The sequence below is a fragment of the Lycium barbarum genome, chromosome 2 (assembly GCF_019175385.1).
Source record: "Lycium barbarum isolate Lr01 chromosome 2, ASM1917538v2, whole genome shotgun sequence".
NCBI lineage: Eukaryota > Viridiplantae > Streptophyta > Magnoliopsida > Solanales > Solanaceae > Lycium > Lycium barbarum.
The window spans coordinates 113,106,912-113,113,307 of record NC_083338.1 but is presented as its reverse complement, the minus strand read 5'-3'; positions in this window follow the sequence as shown (position 1 = coordinate 113,113,307).

Below are 6,396 nucleotides of genomic sequence, written 5' to 3'. Positions count from 1 at the left end.
ACTATTGAACTCATAATGTATCTCTTATCTCATGTGGTTATTCATGAACATGGCTATTAGTTTTCCGGAATGTAGGAAATTCATGAAGAGGAACGAAAAGTCATGCTATAGGATTCATGCCATAGAAAGAAAGGACTAGCCTCACATACCTTTTATGTTTAACTATTCTATCGCTTGCTTGTTCTCCTTCAATACCCACGTTTCTACCTTCAAGAGAATTCGCATTAACATTAGTTAATCGGCTATAAGAACGTGTTACTATTTCTAGGAAACATTGGGCAGCATTTCCTTTGTTTATACAACTTTTCCCATATTCTATATCAACTCCCAAACTTTCATAACAACATTCACAATATCGCAAACAACAATCATCATTCATCTACATTTCCCACAACTCACCATTTCCCTTCAATTTCTCCACAATTATGATTATAGCTCACTATCGCGTTTTCTCATATATAATACTTATCCCATGTTCTAAATGTCATTAATAACATAAATATACTCGTAACATACGAAGAATCATGATTCATATTAAGCCACAACTCAAAAATGTCACTATTCTCATATTTGTAACCCATTTTCTACTTCCTTCTATAATCCGGGTCTTTCAACCCCTCAATACTCTAAATAACATGAATTGATCATAAAACTTACCTTTGATAGTGTAGGAATGGGTTTTGGATAGCAATACTCCACTTGAAGAAAACCCTAGCTTCAATATCCAAAGAATTCTTGTAGCTTATTAACCCTAGCAAGACCTCTAGCACATGGGTATCTTGATTCTTGCTTAATGTTAATTAATCTCTCTTGGATTTTGGCTTGGATTAGTCTATGGAGTGGAAGAGAGGGTTTTTTTGAGAGCTTTTGGATCTGATTTGGTAAGATGAAATGTCCAAATAATGTGGACTAAATTATATAAAGGGAAACTTAAAATCCCGTCGGGCAATTCTACGCCAATTTTGACGGGCCGTCAAAATTACTACGGACCGACAAAATGGTCCGTAGAACTGCCCAGTCAAATATGGGTCACTGTGACCATTTGACGCTGGGCTGTGTCAATTTGACGGACCGCAGAATTTTCTGCGGGGCGTCAAAATTCCTGCGGGCCGTCAAATGGTCCGCAGAAATTTTCTACTCAGACAGTCTGTCGTAGAATGACCATAACTTTTGATCCCGATATCGTGTGAGGGCCCACGACCTATGGTTGGAAAGCTCTTTCAATTATCTACAACTTTCATTCTTAGCATTTTTTCCAAATTCCAAACTTATAATGGCGTTTTGGCCCCTCCGAGTCAGGTCATCCGAAAATGTTTCCTTAAATCGTCCTTTTGGATGACTTATGCCCATATTTGGCTTATGGGTCCTTCTTAGGACTTGCTCAACTTTCCATGTACTACTCATATATATCTTCATATGTCCTTTATAAAACTCCGGCGTGTGGGCCCCACTTAGCTTACAGCAACGAGGGCTTTTCGGTAAGTGACATGAACCAATTCAACCCATATGGTCTCTAAATGTCATATGTATACCATTAATACACTATTATAATATAACATTTATCCTTAATCCTCGCATAACTTTGCTCTTCCTCAGGCCCATACTAAGCTGGATACGACCTTGGTAGCGCGAAATTTTCCAAGGTGTAACATTACCAACATTAGATAATCGACAACTTAAGTATACTTGACTAAAGTTATAGAAAATTGGGCAGCATTTCCTTTGTTTATACAACTTTCTCCATATCATATATCAACTCCCAAACGTCTATAATAACCTTCACAATATCATAAGCAAAAATCTCCGTTCACCTACATTATCCACATTTCCCAATTTCACTTCAAATCATCCATAACCATGGTCATAGTACACTATTATATTTACTCATATATAATGTTTATTCCATGTCCTTAATATCATTTGTAACATAATTATAATCACAACATATCAAGAATCATAATTCATTCTAAGCTACCACTCAAAGATGTCACTATTCTCATATTTATGACCCATCTTCCACCTCCTTTCATAATCTAAGTCTTTCAACCCCTCAACACCTTAAACATGAAATGATCATATAAAACTTACCTTTGATATAGTGGGAATGAGCTTTGGGTGGAAACACTTCACTTGAGAAAAACCTTAGTTTCACTTCCAATGAGATTTCTTGTCTTAGATGAACCCTAATGAGTTTCTTGCACTTAATTCTCTTGGTTTGATGAATTTGATCTTTGATTTGCCTTGAATTGGTGTTTATGAAATATGTAGAACACTCTAGAAGCCTTGAGAGAGATGGAGAAGTGGAAAGAATGAGAAAATGAAAGTGGGAACGCATATTTATACTTGCACTTAACTCAGCCCGTCGGGGCTTCCACAGACACTTATACGGTCCGTACAACATTATACGGTCCGTATAAGTGACCGTACTTCACCATCAGAGAAATAAAATTTATGTTGGGTGCTATACGGACCGTATAATGTTATACATTGTTACACCCGATTTTAACCAGGTTAATAGCATATTGGTGATTCCTATTTGTTTTATTTTAAGGAGTCGCCACCTAATTGATTTTAAGGTGAATTAGGGCACCCAATTATTAACTACGGTAAAGCTAACTAAACCTTCGTCAATAGTCTGCTTAATCAGTGTGATTCTAGGTAAGGGTTCTAGATTATTCTAAAGGGAAGGGGTTAGGCATCCTTTAGAATCCGTTAACTACGATTATCCGACCAAACTTAGGTTAATTAATTAAGGTTAAATAAAATGCTTAAATTTTAAGAAAATAGCTTGTACATATTACTAAGGTTTTTTGAGGAAAGGATAAATATGCTATTTAAACTAACTTGTAAAAAAATATAGTTGTTTGCATAAAGGAAAACTTCAAATGCCTTTGAAAACAAGACTTATAAATGCTGTTAAGATTTTAAATGAAAATATAATAATGCTATTTTTAAATAAGACTAATTTTGCATAAAGGAGATTTTAAAATGCTATTTTGAAATAAAGCTTATAAATGATGCTAATGCCTTAAATGGAAGTACAATAATGTTGTTCAAAATAAAATTTGAAAAATATGATAATTTGCATATAAGTAGAAGAAAATGTGAGTTTGTGCAGTATTTTGATAAACATTTGAAACAAACTAAACGATTATATGTTAATTGACTTTGCGTTTTAGAAGTATAAACAAGATTATGTTTTATTAACTACATTTGAATAAATATATGCATAATTTGGATAAACCTTAAAAGATGTCTACAAAATATTCTTTAGTTCCTCTTTGCGTGTTAGTGGCGTTTTAAAATTCCCAAGGTAATAAGAATAAAATATGATTCCTTTAACTCAAATATGAATTTACGCTATTGAAAATTAATTATTCTAAAAGTAAATATTATAGGTACTATAAATACTTTAATATGAAAAGAAGAAAATGAAACTTATGAAACTAATTATTAGTTTCTCTTAAATTAACTACCCACGACTAAAACTAAACCCCACTAAATTTACTAAAATTCATCTAAGTTAGGAAAACAAAACAAAATAAAGAGTTAATCATGCAATACAAATTAAATGCAAAAAATAAAATAGAAGAACCAATAAGCTGAATGGGCTCAGCCCCTTTTAAGGACTGCTGCTGCTGTTTTTTTGTTTGTTTGGGCTTTGGCCCAGAATTTTTATTTGCCGTGGACAGAGCTGATGCGAGGGAGATTACGTTGGGCTTTTAGCCCAACACCGAATGCGGAGGAAGATAAGTCCCTCGGACTCATATGCGATGATCATGCATAAAATGAAAGGAAAAGGATTAGTACGTTATCAATGAGTATGGTTAAACATATAAAATGTAAACTCAAAAAAACAGAGCAATAGATTGTGTATATCCTATGTATATCACATAGCAGTAGCATAGTAGCAAAGAGGAAGAAGGAGAGTAGAAGGGTTTCACATCAGTTCAATATCAATACTCCCAAGTATACGCACATCTATAATGGCACATTTTGACATAATACTCTACACAAGCAATAACAATATCTTAACATAACTTTTATCTTTAATGACATAATCAGAGAGGTAACATGGAGATGCATTACTTCATTGGGAAACTAAAGTGATAAAGAACCAAAATCCCAAGTAAAATAGGCTATGGGTCCAACTAGCTTCATCGAACCTGAACCAACTCATATGCTAGTTTCTATCTAAAGTATAAAGTGGTCTCTTTAGGTTTATAGTTAACCAGTCATCATATTGAATTACCATGCTAACCTATTTGAGCCGAAACAGAGCAAATAAGCTATTATTTGAGGAATTAAGAAAATAATGGGATGGAGAGGTGAAGTTTAGAGGTTGTGCTTATCATATTTTACCACATGGTATACTTGATTCTTAGAATAAAGAGTGGCAAATCATTTGAGTCAAGAGCATAATGGACCCACCTGACATTTCATTTTTACTCTAACCTCATCAAAAAATTGATTTTTTAACTAGATCATGTCTTTAACAAATCAACCAAAGTGAACACAATTCCTTAAATATAAGGCTTCCAAAGCAGAGTTAGCTTTTACAATATGAAACTCAATCATGCCTAGCAATTCCCTCTTACTGAAGCTTTCAACGTGTCTACAAAAGAGATTATTTCTACATTGGTTCCGAAAAAGAAATTTTAAGGCTTCTGCTAAAAGGCATATTCAGACAACATATAAAATCAACTCAGTCAGGCACTAAGCTTAATCATAGTCAAATTAAATCTTTTATACACTTTAATTAAACCAAAAGAGCATTTTGTTTTTATAAAAGAACGAAACTAAGCCTGACTTCTCATAGCATACAACATTCTGCCTATGAATGCTCCACATCCAGATTTAAATGGGCTAAGAGAGAAGACACGCAAGCTCTTTTTTTTTATACATGAACACACAGCAGTTCCATCAACTTGATTCATAACCAGATTTTATTGCTAAAAAGACATTATCATATTGTAAAGAAAACATTTTTCATCAAAGAAATCCCTGGGAGACAACCACTACTGTCAACAACAGCGGACAAAGAGGCGACAATGGGAAAATAACAACTGAAAGTGCACACTAAAGGGATCAGGAATCATCATCAAATTTCTATCCTGTTATAGCATATAACTAAAAATAGCTTCTTTTTTTTTTTTTTTTTTTTTTTTTTTTTAACATTTTACATTTAGAGAGAAAACTAAACTCTAAACACAAAAACACAACCATATTTTTTTAACTAACAACATATTCTAGGAAAGTGAAAACAGAGCTGAAAAACTTTAAAAGGAACTGGAAACAACTATACGATAGAAGCAAAGACTAAAATAAAATACAATAAACACAGAACATAGGAAATTAAAAGGGAAGGGAGACCTACTTATAAATAAATCTAGAATAGAAGCAAAAACTATGAACTAAAAAAAAAACCCGACTACTAAAAATTACATTGAAAACGGAACTGAGAAATGAAGGAGGAAGATTATCGACCTTTTTCGAGTGCAACGAAATGGGGCTCGAGCTTCCGATGTACCTCGAAACACTTTGAAATTCGAACTCGTGTATGCTCGGATTCAAACGAACACCCACAGCAAAAACAGAACAGGATTTAATATTTTGTGATGATATCGAGAAAATTAAAAGCTGATATTTTAAAGGGGAACTGGAACAATTAAAGACTTGTATTTTCAAGGGAAATTTGGCGATTCAAGAACTTTGATTCTTAGGGAATTTTTGCGATTAAAAACCTCTTTTTGTAGAGGATTTCGGCGACTAAAAAAAACTATGTCTTTGTAAGGGGATTTTTGCAGCTCAAGAACTTGTTTGAATAAATTAACAGAAACGATTATTTATAGAGGGATTCTAGGGTTTGTTAGGGTTTTCCTTTGTGAAGAAGAGAGAGAGGAGCGGGGGACAAAAGGAAGTGGGGGACAGAGGGAAGTGGGCGGGGAGTGTGCAGCGTGGTGGAGAGGAGATGACGATGAAAGAGGGAGAGAAGAGAGCTGGGGGGGGGGGGGGGGGTGCAGCTGATGAAGGAATGAGGGAAAGAAAGAAAAGAAAAAGTGGGGGGAGGGATTTAGGTTTAGGAGAAGAGATTGGGCTGTCCGGGTCGGGTCGAGTCGGGTCGGGTATTGGATGTAGTGGGCTGAAAAATATGGGCTGGGGTAGATGAGGGCTGATGAAATTAAAATATGGGCTAATGATATTGGGCTGATTATTAACGGGTAGGGTACTATTTTAGGGGACAATGGACTTCTAATTCTAAATAAAAGGAGTAGAATATAATTTTTTTTTTAAGTTGCCAAAAATATTAGAAGCGTAAATAGATATTTTGGAGGAGAGGCGGGACAAAATTGGGTGTCAACATACATACCGTATAAGGGGTCGTATAGCCCCACC